The following is a 15,032-nucleotide window of genomic DNA, read 5'->3' on the forward strand; positions in this document are numbered from 1 at the left end:
AAAAAGGTACCGATTGGCACAAAGAGTTCTGAATACTTAATTAACACCACGTTTAGATCGGCTTTTATTACGACAAATTGTATCACGTTTAATTTCTCTAAACATCCTAAACGCTTATTTCCGTTGAGCCTACGACATTATCAATGGAGAGTCCACTTCACATATCAGAATGTATGTGTATAATATAATCAGTTTCCGATGTTGCTGATGTAACCATCGAAACGTGCCACGTCTTCGATAGATTCGAATTTCGAAGCGAATGATATAAAACAAGCGGAAGAATGGAATTGCCATCGCTATTTCGCGAAGCGACGCCTTACCCGCAAGTCTTCTCAAAACGAGATTGGCGATCGCCCAATCATAGAAACCGCAGGAACGCGGCGTGCGTGATGAACTAAATTTGAATACGGGCGCGTTGCTCGCGTTTTCCATGATGCGTAGGTGTGATGCATATTGTCCGTGTAATGGAGCGGATATTGTATTCGGTTCTATTTTGTGTCTTCGATAGAGAATTCAATTTTCTCCGCCAGGTGTATTATATAAATATAACAACTTACAGCTTCGGTTAGTCATAGCGAGGGTTTCTCCGTCAACTCGGCCACTTTTTTTTCGACCATCTCAGATCTGCCCCATAATTGGTTATATCAAAGTATTACTAAAAGGTACTCTATGGGAATTTTTTACAGATTTTTTAATTCGTTATTTGAGAAATTGCCGTTTTTTTTTTTCAAATGAATATATCTCGGAAACTTGAAGTAACTGAAAAAAAATGACTGTACGAAAAAGTTGTAGTTTTTTGTTGGCTTTCGAGAGGAATTTTTGAAGAAATTTTTACGTTCCGGTAACGCTGATTTTTTTACCAAAAAAGGAAGAAATTATTTTTTTTATTCAAGATGGACCCTTTTTTTTTGCTGAAAAAATTACAGAGTCTTCCAATATGTGTGACAACGTCACCAAAAAATCGCCAGTGTGGCACGGGTCGAGGTTCTAGGGTAAAAAAAAAATGAAGCGACACAAATTCCGGCGAGGTTCCGATATAAAAAAATCAATTTGTGTGGCTTCATTTTTTTTACCCTAGAACCTCGACCCGTGCCACACTGGCGATTTTTTGGTGATATTGTCACACATATTGGAAGACTGTAATTTTTTCAGCAAAAAAAAGGGTCCATCTTGAATAAAAAAAATAATTTCTTCCTTTTTTGGTAAAAAATCAGCGTTACCGGAACGTAAAAATTTTTTCAAAAATTCCTCTCGAAAGCTAACAAAAAACTACAACATTTATGTGGAGTCATTTTTTTTCAGTTACCTTAAGTTTCCGAGATATATTCATTTGAAAAAAAAAACGGCAATTTCTCAAATAATGAATTAAAAAATCTGAAAAAATTCACATAGAGTAACTTTTAGTAGTACTTTGATATAACCAATTATGGGGCAGATCTGAGATGGTCGAAAAAAAGTGGCCGAGTTGACGGAGAAACCCTCACTACGGTATGGCCTACATTATACGGGCTTGGTTTCCAGTCGTTCTGGTAGTCCTTGAGGTCCAAGAAATATCCTTGAGTTTTTCTTGTGTCCGGAATAATCTGAAAATGTCTTTGAATTTATTACGGATTTTCTAACGGACACCATGAGTTGGGTCACTCAGAAAATGGAGCGACATCATAATGGGGCCCGAATTAACGCCTAACCCAGAAAGGTTTTTTTGCTACTCATATTTCGGAAACATGGGTCATTTTTGTCGGGCTCCCTTTACACTAACTTAATCTATTTTTAAAAAAATGTACAAATATTCATATACCATCTTCGAACTATCCGCTACGATACTATGAAGAAAGGAATCTGTAATAATTATTTTTAATATCTTCTTGTTGCAAGAATATTGCATCGGATGGGCGATGCGCATGGTTGTAGAAGAATAATCATAACTCTTGAACGAAATGTGTTGAAACAAAAAAATCAAACGGAAAATTGAAGCTAAGAGATTGAGGACTAAAATTACCCATAAGCCGTTTAGAAAATTTAAACCGGATGCTTAAGTTTCTACCATGAAAAATCGTAATTTTACGGTACCGATACACTACACCTTTTATTATTCTCGTCAGAATAATTAATCCTTGTTCAGGGAATACATAAAAATGGAACGTCTATTAAGTATTATAACCGAACCTAGGCAAAAAGGATTGTAAAATAAATATAAGTTGATGGAAAATGACCTTATTTTCAATACATAATTTATGTTGTAGCAGATATTAGCGAATGTGTAACACGCGGTGGAGTTACTCTCTGAAAACACGAAAACACAAAACTCGGTCGAAAAACACGTTTGTACAACATTGGACACGTTAAAGCCTATTCCCCGAAACCTGGGTAAATTTTGTCCTTGCCCTAACTTGCACTACTCGGCATTCGAGTCTATTATACGAATTGTCCCAGGTAAGCGACCTTCCGCATGGAGATATCCTCCCCCATAAACTTTTTTTTACAGTGGGAGGTGGTGAATATTTCTCGAGATATTCGAACAATTCAAATCGGCTCGGAAAAAAATGAGCGATGTTTCAGGGTTGAGGGTTAATTTAAGGGGAGGGGGGGAGGGTAAGGTTTTGCACTTTCGAAAAATCGAATTTTTTTTTAGCCTTATCTTATTGTTAAACATTTCAAGAATATATTCCCAAAATTTTAAGTCGATCTGAGCAAAACTCTTGAAGTTATTGTCTAGTTAGTCTCCTGCCCTTTGACACTATAGCTCTGACAGCAGGTATACAGCTTATTCACTTCTATCGTTCTGGTCCATTATCCCGTTTCGAGAATATTTTATTTAGTAAAGACAGGTAAGCAAAGCCATAAAGACATAGTTTATATTTGTATGTATACTACAAACTGTACAATATTTTAAAACGAGAGACGAGCGTCATTTTGTCGTTGTACGCTTGTGATTTTTTCTCAAAACTACTTTTTCAAAGTCCGTGTTCACTGCCGTTTAAAAACTACTTGACCGATTCATTTCAAACTTGGTACACATTTTCTACATATAAAATACCTCCCCCCAACGTTTGGTTAAAATTTTGTTTTTTTTTTACATTAAGGGGGTTTCCCACGCACAAAATGGCGGAATTTTTCACGGAAAATAGCAGTTTACACTTTAGATGGCCACCAAAAATTTTGAAATGAAAAAAAAAAAAATAATCAAAGAACGTTGGGGGGAGGACTTGATGATACTTTGACTAAATTCTAATGGTTTTTGATATCAGATAATTTCCGACCGAGATATAGTGAACACCGCAAATTGTTTTTCTTCCGAGACGTTCTGGGGCAAGCTCTGTCACCGCCTTGTTTTTCAATATTTCCGCATGAAAAAATGAGAAAATATCGTTAAAAGTATACTTAATAACGTACAAAAGGTTTGACTGAATTTGCTCAATCCATACTTTTAAAAAAAAATCACAAAAAAAAGTGTTTTTTTACGCTGAACCCCCCCCCCCCCCCCCCCCAACACAAGTCGAAAATTCAGAATACGCACAACGTCTCGAGCGTCTGGCGTTTGACCCGTTTATGAGTTCACTCTGCGATGCTAGTGGCCGAAGCGATAATGCATGGGTATGCGACCGTTGCGACAGCGTGACAAGTCAAACCGAGTCACGAGAGAGCGATGCGCTTGAAATTATCGAATGCCGAAGAGGAGAATGAAGCTTTTACGCACACTCCGTACGACGACGTCACGGTTCTCTCTCCCACTCTGCGTCTTCACAACCGACCAGCCTATTGATGACGTCATGCAGCCACGAAACGCCAACACGTCACGGAATCAGAACCGTTTACAGTCACGTAAATGTATATTACATAGACCGGTGTGAGCGACGAATGGAATATCACGAGTATTATATAATGTAACGGATTTTGCTCCGACGTTGATTTTCCGACGCGCAAATTTCGTCACCAAAAATATCCTCGAAGTAAGGAGAATTCGTTGTATAACGTTACATAACGTTACATAATTACTTGAAACGAGGTTGAATTTATTGTTAGTAACGTGAGTACGATGCTAGAGTCGGTATTTTATCGAGCGCGTTGAATGTAATTTGTTTAGGCTATTACACCGGTCAACGCGAATTTTCAGTCTGGGTTCTAGATGTCAAATTTTTCATCTCTTCCACGTGATTGAGAAAATAAAAAAAATGATCTTGTTAGATAAAGTTTGCTTTTTATTTCAACTTGCTGCCACCTGCTGCTTATATTATCAACCAAAAACTTCAGGACTTATTTGTGAACGCAAAAAAGACAAAAGCAAATTTTCTAAGTAATAAATGAAGATTTTGGTTATTATTCGATGTATAGAATCAAAATTTATTCATTTAAATGTAGACTCGAAAAATGATAATTTCTTTTTATTGACCTGTGTTATCAGAGGCTATTCGGAGCCAGTGCTATTGGACACACAATACTAGTTACTGTTGCTGCAGCGACAGATTTTCTGGCGCATTCATGCACGAAACAAAAAAGTTTTCCTGCATATTTTCAGCATCGCATGTAAAATTGCGCCAACTGTGATATTTTCACGTCAGTGCCGCGTAAGCTTTGATAATAGTCCAAATAAGTGACCTTGACGTGGGTAGTAAAGATTGACTACAGTGTCGTCTTGGGTTGCGAAACATTGAAGCAAAAATTATTGATCGAAATTTTAGAACGAATTATGAGATGTAGGTTACTTTGTAGTAATATCAAACGAAGAAAGATGATTTAGTGGTTTCGGCAATGGAATCAAAACTTCATCCCGCTTTAGCTATGACGTCATGGGGAAAAATTAACGTCTTGCCACGAAGCTGGTCGAATGCTTGTTACGAGTGATCGGGAAAATTTACAGTAATTATAAAGTCTTGTTGAATCCTAAAGATGAAATGGGAAAGTTAAATAAGGTATCTACTACAAAGTGAAGAAGTAATGGTTTGACCTGTTAGAAAAAAAGTGGCGAAAACTCATCGAACAATCGAGTTTTTAACAACCTTTCGTTGCTCAATATGACATACCAATGCTTCCTATAGTGAACCGACTTTTCCGAGCGGCCATTTTCGATTTTTCACAAACTTAGAAACTTCCACGAAACATTAGGGGGAAAAACATTGTTGCGTAATTTTAGAATGACTTTGAAGGAGTCGGTTTTTCAAAATAAGAGTTTATTTTCTTTATCATGGTTTACTGAATTTGAGATATTTAGTGAGAAGTAACGATTTTTTCTAAGTACCTATGCATCGTTACGGTAACGTTACTAACTTCATCCTCATGTCCCAGAACTAAGCACACAAAATAATAGGGATAAAAGGGAACCGAGTAAATTGACCCGAAGAAGAGATACGATCTGTTAAAAAATCCCTCTAAGCGCCGTCACGTAGGCAACCCGAGTACGAAAATTTAATATTGGAAATACTTTTGTTTAAAATTCGTAATTTTGAAGGCGTTATCCATTTCCATCGCACGTTCTAGCTCTTCTGCTTGGCGAAAATTCAATGTCAAAATATTTTCGTTTGAAATTCCGAAATTTGACAGCGTTATATTTCGCGTCGGCAGTCGAGCGCTGTTATCGACGAGACCTCCTCATCGGTGCCTGCTGCTGTGTATTCGGGTTGCCTACATTACGGCGCTTAGCGGGATTTTTTAACCGATCGTATCTCACGAACGCGACTTCGGAGACCGCGTGTTCTTCAGGTTAATTTACTCAGCTCGACCCCCTCTACTGCACCTATTATTTTGTGTACTTAGATCTGGGACACCCTGTATAGCCAGTCCTATATATATGTTTATTACCTATAGTCAAAGCCTACGCATTATTAATAATGCTGGAAATTGTATTCCTGCAATTAGTAATATTTTTGGTTTTATTGTTGATTAAAATAAAAATATTTTCGATTGATTATCGGTGTATAAGCTTTGATAATAGCCAAACTAAAAGGTACGCGTATTTACAATTGTTTCAATACTTTGCATTCTCAATGCTTTAAAAAGTTCCGAGGATTCCTAAGATTCTAAAATATTGCTTATATTTATTTTGACTGGCGTTGAGTACGAGCGGGTAACATTTTCTCATACGATTCGAGATAAGGGAAACAAAATATTGCCCTCTCCAAACAGATAGTCATTCGCTTCTATGGGTATCTTTTCAATCTTCCGTCGACAACTGACGATGAGACGCTCTTCGTAGACACCTCGTCATTTTCAGGATAGAACTCTCTGCCGTTTAGAAGTGATAAATATCTTTCATTTTGGGAAATTCATTCTGTGTTATGTTGTTTTTCAATTTAAAAAAAAAAAATGTTTATTTATAAAATATTCGATTGTAATCATCTTTGAAAGTCCTTTTCCTAAAAAAGATTTGTCACATCGAATACCGGAATATCACTGGCTTGAAGCCGCTTTTCTGCAAGTATGATTTATTGGATTAGTTACAGTGGTTTCTGCTCGACATATCGAGTACCGAATTCGATTGAAGAAAGACGTCTCGTTGCTGTTTCGTAAAACTTAACGGGTGTGTAAATGTGTAGAGTTGAACAGACACACAAAAAATAGCTGAGAAAGTCAACAAAAGAGTTGTCGACTCATCAAGTAGATCAACAGAATAGATTTACACGAGCATAGGTATGGTGAATTTTTTGACAATGGAAATAAGAACGATGTTATACTATAAGAATATTGGAAAACATATTTTGAATCTGCTAAATTTTCCTTTATACAAATTGCAACGAACAGCGTATTTTGTAATTAACCTGATCAGAAATCTCAGTACTAATAAAGGTTTATGTAGTAGTACAAAATTACTTATTCTAAAACTTGATAACGATCATTAACGTTGTGAAATTTTAACCGATGTTGAGGCAGGAGAAATCATTTTTATAAATCGGATTATGTTTTATTGTGTATACTTTTATATTTGAAAAGAAACAATTTCCAGTTGCATCAGCATTTGCAATAACAATCAATAAATCTCAAAGGCAAACAAATCAAAAATCAGAGATATTTATGTCTCGCATTTTCGAGAGTACGCTGTTAGAATGCCTTACGAATCTACTTAGGTATTCAACGTGATAAAAATAAGGTTAATAATCACGTGTGCAAATAATTGTACGCGAAATAAAACGCTATCGAACCTAATGTAAAATCATCTGACAAAACGGGAGATAATGATCGGAAATAAATTGTATGAAAAATTTGAGTTTCTAAATTGAAAACGCGATAAAAAAATTGAAGATCAATGATATCAGTAACTAATTCTTTACGGAAAAATTGGCGTTTCTCACATAGAAATTAAAGACGATTTGTTCGTATCGAAGATCGATAAGATTAAAGGGCCAATATTTAACAAGTCATCACCCGTGATTATGTAAGATAAGGTATAAGAAGAGCGGACAAATCAGTTTCTTAATGCCGTAAACAGTTTATTTGAATTAGGTGACGGTATTTCAAACTTACATGTTTGTATGTATGTACTGTTTCTTGAGTGAAAGCAAAATGATTGTGCTTTGCTGCTGGTAAACGTAAAAGGTGAATGAGCAAAAATTACGAGCAAACGATTCATTCTGAAAACTGTTTCAGTTTAAAAAATAGTAGGCAGGGGGTAATTTCGTAAAGGTCTGACACGGCTTAAAATTTATTTCGGCGGAAATCGGAAACAAGAATGTTCGATCAATGGAACATCGACGATATTTATACTTTGGGGTAGAATGCTGTCGAGAAAAATGTAAACCTTGGAAATCTTCGAAATTTGAATGCAACTTTTCTACAAAATTAGTTACCGACGTAGATTTATGAGGCACGGCATATTGCACGTAATGAATATTAAAATACCAATTAAATATACAAATAAAAAAAAGAGACGGAGTCGACTCATTTTCAGTGAATTATGGTTTCAAAAAAAAAAAAAAGAAACGAATGTCTATCAGCCCCGCAATTCAAGTATGGAATAAATCCGACGACCGATCTTGTAAAAACAATGTGAAAATTCAATAACAGGTTGATGATTACTTTGTCCAGCTAGAAGAATGCCATTCATAAATTCAATGCTCACAATTATGCTAACGCCTGAATGGCTTGGTCGCATACCGCTCAAGTGCATCCGGAAGTATCGGCTGTCAGTATGATAAAAACACGTGCCAAGTATCGATCGTGGCAATTTAAATTACTTTTCTTCATTCGATGGCTCTCAGCTTTATCCGTAATTTAATTGCAGCATTTATAGGCGTGCTGGGCGAAATTCCGAATTAAATACTCTCGTCTTTTGTTTTATAATTTTCGTGCAATGGTTATCGTGCCCTACCATTTTGTTGAGAAAAGTATGTCATCGGCAAACGTCGTTAGGTGATTTGATGCACGTGTAATATAGATGAGCAATCGATCGTTGCACGTGACATGAAAATACAGGATTGTTGGCAAGCTGTAACTAAACATTTGACTATAACCGAATCTTATACTCCCTTCCTCAATAACTACGTATATTATACAATGTTGGATTCTGGACAAACACAGCTCCACACATCTCCCATGTGAAGTGGAAGATTGCTCTCGAAAATTTAAACTGTTGCCTTGAGAATAAATCTTGTGAAATCTTAACTACAAGTTAGAGTAGCCAGTGATAAGAATATTATCTACCTCGTACCTATTTAAACTCTCTTGTTTTATAGCAGTGAAAATTAATCATCGGTATGAATTATGACCGCATAAACTGACAGATAATTAATGTCCATCGCCCCTCGACGTTCTCCCAGCTTCGGCTCAATTGCGAAAGAAAAAGAAATTTCGAATAGCCCACCAATTCCGTGGAACGGCTGCATGTTTATGGCTTTGAGTTACGGACACCTGGACCGCGAATGTGGGTGTGAAAAAAGTGTACGCGACTCCGTTAGCCATGGGATCTCATCTTCTGGTTTCGTTTGCTCCTCCAGCAGATGAACCGATCGGTAGGATGACTTTTAAACGACTGTCATTGACACTTCGTACTCTTAAGTAGTGCTCTCGTAATCGGGAACAGCAGTCTGATATGGTGAATTTAAAAAGCCTTGAGACTCGCGTCGTTGATTGAAACAGACACGCACGGAGGCCCTCGGAAGCTCCGCGGAAAGTATTGATCCTCGACTTGGCGAAGGCGTCAGTCTAAAAAGTAGTTGCCACACCGTCGCGGATCATCGCGCCAGCTGCTGGGCAATTATATATACGAGTCGTTGCACAAGCGTACCTGTACAACGTAAAATGCGGAAATTTTGGTCCAAGAAGAATCTATGGGCGTGACCTTGGCCGTTTTTCAAGGTTATTTCGTTTCGGTGACATCCGCGTCATTCGAACATCGGACGAAACGAAACTTTTTCGTCAATTTCTGACCATTTTTATAACTTTCGGATAGTTTTTATAATCTCACGCACATAGCGGACAAGTTGACGAGAGAATCGCGTGTAAAAATTTGGCGAGATTGCTTGATTTCAACGATTTTGAAATTGGCTTCTTTTTTTTTTTTTATCCACATTGGTTTCTCGCTAAAACTTCCAATGCTATGTTCAATGCGCAAATTTCGTGAAATTCGCACTTCAACTTTAGCTTGATACGTAATTTTACTCGTGACAGTTGGGCTATTTTTCTAAAACAACAGTACACTCGAAGTTTTTCGATTCGTGCGCGCAATGTCGTGGATGATGATCGATGAAAGGTATACTGACCCAATCTTGCGACGTAACGCTGATATTAAAAACATTTCATGCGCGACTGTTGATCTGTAATTTGTGAGTGTTGATTAAATTGTGTGCTGGAAAAATTAATTTGCAAGTTATGCTGTTGTTGCCATGTTTAACCCTACCATTGCCCTTATCGCTGTAATTTTGTATTTTTTCAAATACCAAAATAGTTGTGCAAGGATTGAAACTATCTAAAGTAAGCTCAACTCGGGCGCATCAATTTTCGTTATATTTCAGATAATTTGTTAGTATATAGTCACCCTGTATGTGTAGTAGGGTGTTTCGGAAAAAAATAATTTGCGATTTTTCACCATGTCATTTCCTAAAAAGTTTGTTTATGTTAAAAAAAACGATTCTGTCAAAAGACGAGACCTTCTACGTTATGTGGAAGATCGCGCTCAGTAGGTTTTTCATTTTTATGCATATTTTTAAATTTATGACGAATAATTTTTTTTCCTATTGCTTACGTCAATCATATCATATTACGTTACAAAGAAGACTCACAGTTGTAATATTAAATCTTCAGTTGTTGTTTGAGATGTGTATCTGACGACTTTTTCATTATTAACTCAGTTGCATAGAATAGTTATGATTTAATATGAAATTTTAATTTAGGAGAATAAGTATCTCGATTGATATATTTGTTGTGTTATAGATCGTGATCTTTGGGTTGAATATATATGTCAGAAAAGAGATAACAATTGAAGTGTTAGAAACGTGTCTTTTCACAAATTTCAAAAAATGACAAGAAAAGTGAACGTACAAATGACCGCGATTTTCCACATAACAACGAACGCTCATCGTTTGACGGAATCTTTGAACATAAACAAACTTTTTACGGGGTGGCACGGTGGAAAATCTTGAATAATTTTGTTTTTCTTGAAACACCCTCATGTATAGCATACACAGAGAAGAAAGATGTCTCATCAAAATCTGAAGCTATTCAATATTCAAGGTTTGCAATCTCACTTGAAAATGCCTTCTTAAACCCTTCATTAAACGTATAGTCACAACTTTTTTAGAAAGTTCTGAAACATGCATCGAGTTTACACAAAAATACACGCCCAAATCACCTATCGATTGATGAAAAATAGAAAGCAAAGCTAGATAAATATTCCTAAGATTAGAGGTATAATAATGGTATATTTTTTAAGATTTAAGAGAAAAATGAGACAGTGTTACGATTAAAACAAAACGTACCCGAGGAAAAAGTTGCTTTAAAGAAGTCTAAAAAAACGAATTAATATTTTTATCAAATTTTTTTTTGTTTCTTATGGATCTTACACAACATTTCTCTTTTCCACTTCAAGATAATTGGCGAGGTTGAAGTTAGCAACGTTATTGCAACGAATGAAACGTAACGAAATGAAGTATGAAAATTTATCTCCTTCGAAGTCATTAAAAAATTACAAAATAGTGATTTTTTAGCCAGTGTTTCATTACGTTAACGTTATGAATCGCATCGTTGAAAATGATGAAATTTTATGCTAAACAGCACAACCTCGGTAAAAAGTGCAATCCATTTACTTACATCTACAACTGTTTCATAATAATAATGACGTACAAATCCCGGTCAACCAAAAGATGTTTTACGAATATGCAGTGTCGTGTCTTTAGAAGTCGCCTGAACATTGACAACTAAATTTGTATCGGTATGCGAAAAAGGAATTGCAGATAATTTAAGGGGGGGTTTAAGATACCTTTAGGCGAGGGAGAAAACCGCTGATTTCAATGATACTTTTTGACAAGGTAAGATTTCTTCAAAAATCTTCAGCCTTTTGTGATTTTTTATTTTTACTTTTCGCTATTACATCTTACATTTTTTTTTTCTTGAGATGCTTTCAAAATGGCGGTGATACGGCACGGTCTTTCGTTCGGGTTGCGGCGAACGTCATCGGACGGCGTTGGATGGATTAATCTAAAACAAAACAGAGAAATAATTTTCTTTCAATAACACTCAAACGCAGAATATGAACCTATAAAAATTGATGACATGGTACGCTTTGAAACAAAACAGTTGAATTTACTGACAAAAAATCTCTATATTTTGCAATAATGTAATTTTATTTTTAAATCTAATCTCATTAACATTTAGGTTCATATTTTAGATAACAAAGTTAGGATGATGTATACCAACTTTCATGAAAATCGGTCGATTCGTATTTTAGCTATGTGGCACGACAGTTTTGAAAATTTAGTTTTGGAAAAAAATGTGTTTAAAGTTTTGATAAGTAAAAACTATACGACTTCAACGACTTACCGGCTAATCAGCGATTCCTGCGTCATATATACAACCCACCTTTGGATTCTTCGAAAAGTTCGAGCTTTTTAAAGGCTTTTCGAACTTTTTTAAAAGATATTGAGCTCCTGCGCTGCTGACGAATCTTGGTTTAAAATTCAATGTTACCTATGCTTATCTTTTGGTTATTCGTGTGGTTAAAGTGAACGTTATGAAGTCGTTACTGTATCGATAAAAGTTGACAAAATAATTACACTCACAACAACAATTTGCACAGTGACAATAAAACAAACTAACTGCAAACAGTACGAATAATTGGCGACCGTATCGAATCTATTTATACAATGTTAAATTAATATCCGTCACAAAGTTCCCTAAAGCCATTCTTGCGTACAGCAAACGAAAACGTACTTCGCAAAATATAACAGAAAAAAGTTCAACCTTCGCCCGAGAAACTTCTAGTTAGGTTTGCTGATTGCTGAAGCTTGAATTTACTACGAAAACATACAGGCTTTATCCAAGTCCTTGAAAAAACTGTTTGCCAAAGCCAGAAAAGCAATGGCTTAACTTGCCACGAGACTTGGAAAGGGTTTCTCGACCTACACTTTCGGAACCCTCCGCAGCCCTTCACGGGTTGACTTCACCTTGAAGACTCCACTGAGTGCCATCTCACAATGCTCATGTCATTGCCACCATTGTTGTACGCTCCACCTACTGCAAACAAACGTAATAGTTGCGGCAACTATCAATATAATGTACCCAAAGCGATCGTCCAGGTTTTATCGAATACTCAAATTTTACTTATACACTGTTAATCTTATTACACTTATCCATTGTCCATCGCCCTCGCTTAAGGTAGTAGTCCGGTGTGACGACCGAAATTTAGACGTTTTTTCATGATTTTTTTTTAAAAAGTAAATAAAATCCTATCGTTTTAAAGTTTTTACATGTTTTTATTGGTGTTTTGAAGTATATAAAAAAATTTTTTTGAAGTTAATTTTACATTAATTTGTTTAAAATTTTTGACGTCAATATGGAGTCCTCAAAGAAAAGATGAGTTGGTTCGGGGAAACACACAGCCTTCCAAAGTCATCTGAAATAAAAAATTCAAAGAGATTATTATTCTGTAGACTTCATTTTAGGTCCCGAACCTTAAATATACATGAAAATAAAAAAACAAAAACAAAATGGCGGACTTGTGAAAAAAGTTCTCAAAATCTAATTTTTTTTCTTCATAAATTGTTTAAATAAAATAGTTTATAATTAAAAAATTAAATGTTTTAAAGGTTTGGCATCTAGATATGTGTGTCTAGAATAACGGGTTAAATTTTTAGCTAAATCGGTTGAATAGTTTTGAGTCAGTGATTCCCCGAACTTTCGAAAACATGGTTTTGAGAAAAACGCTTTTAAAGTTTTGACAACAGATTTTTTTCAATAAAATTATACTTACATTAATCAGCTATGCCTGGTGCATAGAGCAGTCCTTCCGTTTCCTCAAAGTTGTCATTTTCAGCAGCTTTTAGAGCTCTACGTAAAGTTCTGGCTTCTTTGCAGTTGGCTTTTTAAGCACAATATTAGCAACAGATTTGACAGCGACGCTTTCATACACACGCTTTCATACACACTACGGCGCGCTCTCTTATTTTAGCTATAACTTTAAGAATAATTAAAATTTATGTCTGAAATTTTTATAGCATATTTTTAAGATGTTTTTCTTCCGAAAAATGTAAAAAAAAAAAAATCGATTTTTTGAAACCGTCACATCGGGCTACTACCTTAACGGTTTGTCGTCGTAATTCACGATACAGATAAAAATTATGGAGAATATCGTATCGTTTAAATGTCGCTAATTTCATATTCGCAAGGAAACTTCTCAGTGCCGGTGAGGGACAATAGATAGATACAGAGAGTAATAGATAGATACGTGCCGAGGTGAAAGAAAAGACAAGAAAAATTTCACGGATTTGAATTCGGGTTTGATTCCGCTGTTACCTACTTACATCCAAAGTACGTGGTCCCTGTGAAAATTGGACGTTATTTGCAAAATCTCGAAAATGGCACATCCCACAAGTTTTATGTGAGACTTTTTCTTGTATCTCTTTTCGATTCTGAAATATTTGCCTGAAGCGGTTAGAACCGAATATTCTGCGTAGTTCTGTACGTTTTTTTATGCACTTATCAGGATTTAGAAAAATTTATGGTTCTTGCGCTGGTGCGACATTCGTTCGAACATTTCGATTTGCTTTTTTATTTTCTTAAATTTTGCAAGATTGCCCGCTGTAAATTTGTTTTTTTTATTTTGTATACACAACTTCGCAAGTTTCCGTTTCCCTTATTAAGAATGTCAGAATTCAGGAAATATATTTTTCATTAGAACCCATACCATTATGCTAGGGATTTTTAGACCGTCCGTGATAAAGACGTGTCCGTTGAAACAGGTTTCACTGTACAAAATAAAGTCACCAGATATGATCGTGAGACGCGTTTTGAATGTAAGCTATTCTTGTGATATCGTTCTTCGGCATTACAGCATGACAAGGTTTTAAAATCTAAGTTTGGTAGATTTGGCATCATGACATAAATTGTGTTATATGTTTCGAATTGGTGGGAAAAATATCACGGCAAACACAATTTCGTTTCAAAAAACTGCATACGTCAGACTACCCAAATGCTCACTCGTGCACGGCAAACTCTATGATGCTCCATCGTCCACTGGTGCAAGGCAGTGTTTTCCATACCCCTTTTACTTTTTTCAGTCCGTCAGTCGATTTCCGAACAACTTTGGAATGAATTTTTTGGAAGAATCAAAAATTTCTAGTGAAGTCTTACTAGAGATTATTATCATAGTTTCTGCGCATTCTTCTTTGAAGTCGTCCTCGCTTGTGCATACCTTTCAAAAGTTAAACTTGAAAATGTACGAATCGGATTGTTGAGTTTCGAATTGTTTTAAAGAGTTACTTTTTTACAACAAAAAGATCCCGATGAAAATATCTTCGAAATCGTTCTTTCTGTATTTAATGTCGTAGACGGTCACCCTCCCTCGGCTATAATACACTCTATGTGTTCACTGATAACGGAAGCTACCTGAC

The 15,032-nt window shown here is 35.9% G+C and overlaps 1 protein-coding gene and 1 long non-coding RNA gene across 4 annotated transcripts in view; one reads left to right on the forward strand and one right to left on the reverse strand.

Moving 5' to 3' along the window:
* The window catches only part of wdb (serine/threonine-protein phosphatase regulatory subunit widerborst), a 99,960-nt gene that overhangs the window by 13,630 nt on the left and 71,298 nt on the right, over window positions 1-15,032 (forward strand). The window lies entirely within an intron of this gene.
* LOC124216135 (uncharacterized) lies at window positions 12,941-13,540 on the reverse strand. The gene is made up of 2 exons (XR_006882535.2): window positions 13,394-13,540; window positions 12,941-13,036 (listed from the first exon to the last, which is right to left on the reverse strand). It is a non-coding gene; the product is annotated as an uncharacterized lncRNA (long non-coding RNA).

This window comes from Neodiprion pinetum, chromosome 4 (assembly GCF_021155775.2).
Source record: "Neodiprion pinetum isolate iyNeoPine1 chromosome 4, iyNeoPine1.2, whole genome shotgun sequence".
Taxonomy (NCBI): Eukaryota; Metazoa; Arthropoda; class Insecta; order Hymenoptera; family Diprionidae; genus Neodiprion; species Neodiprion pinetum.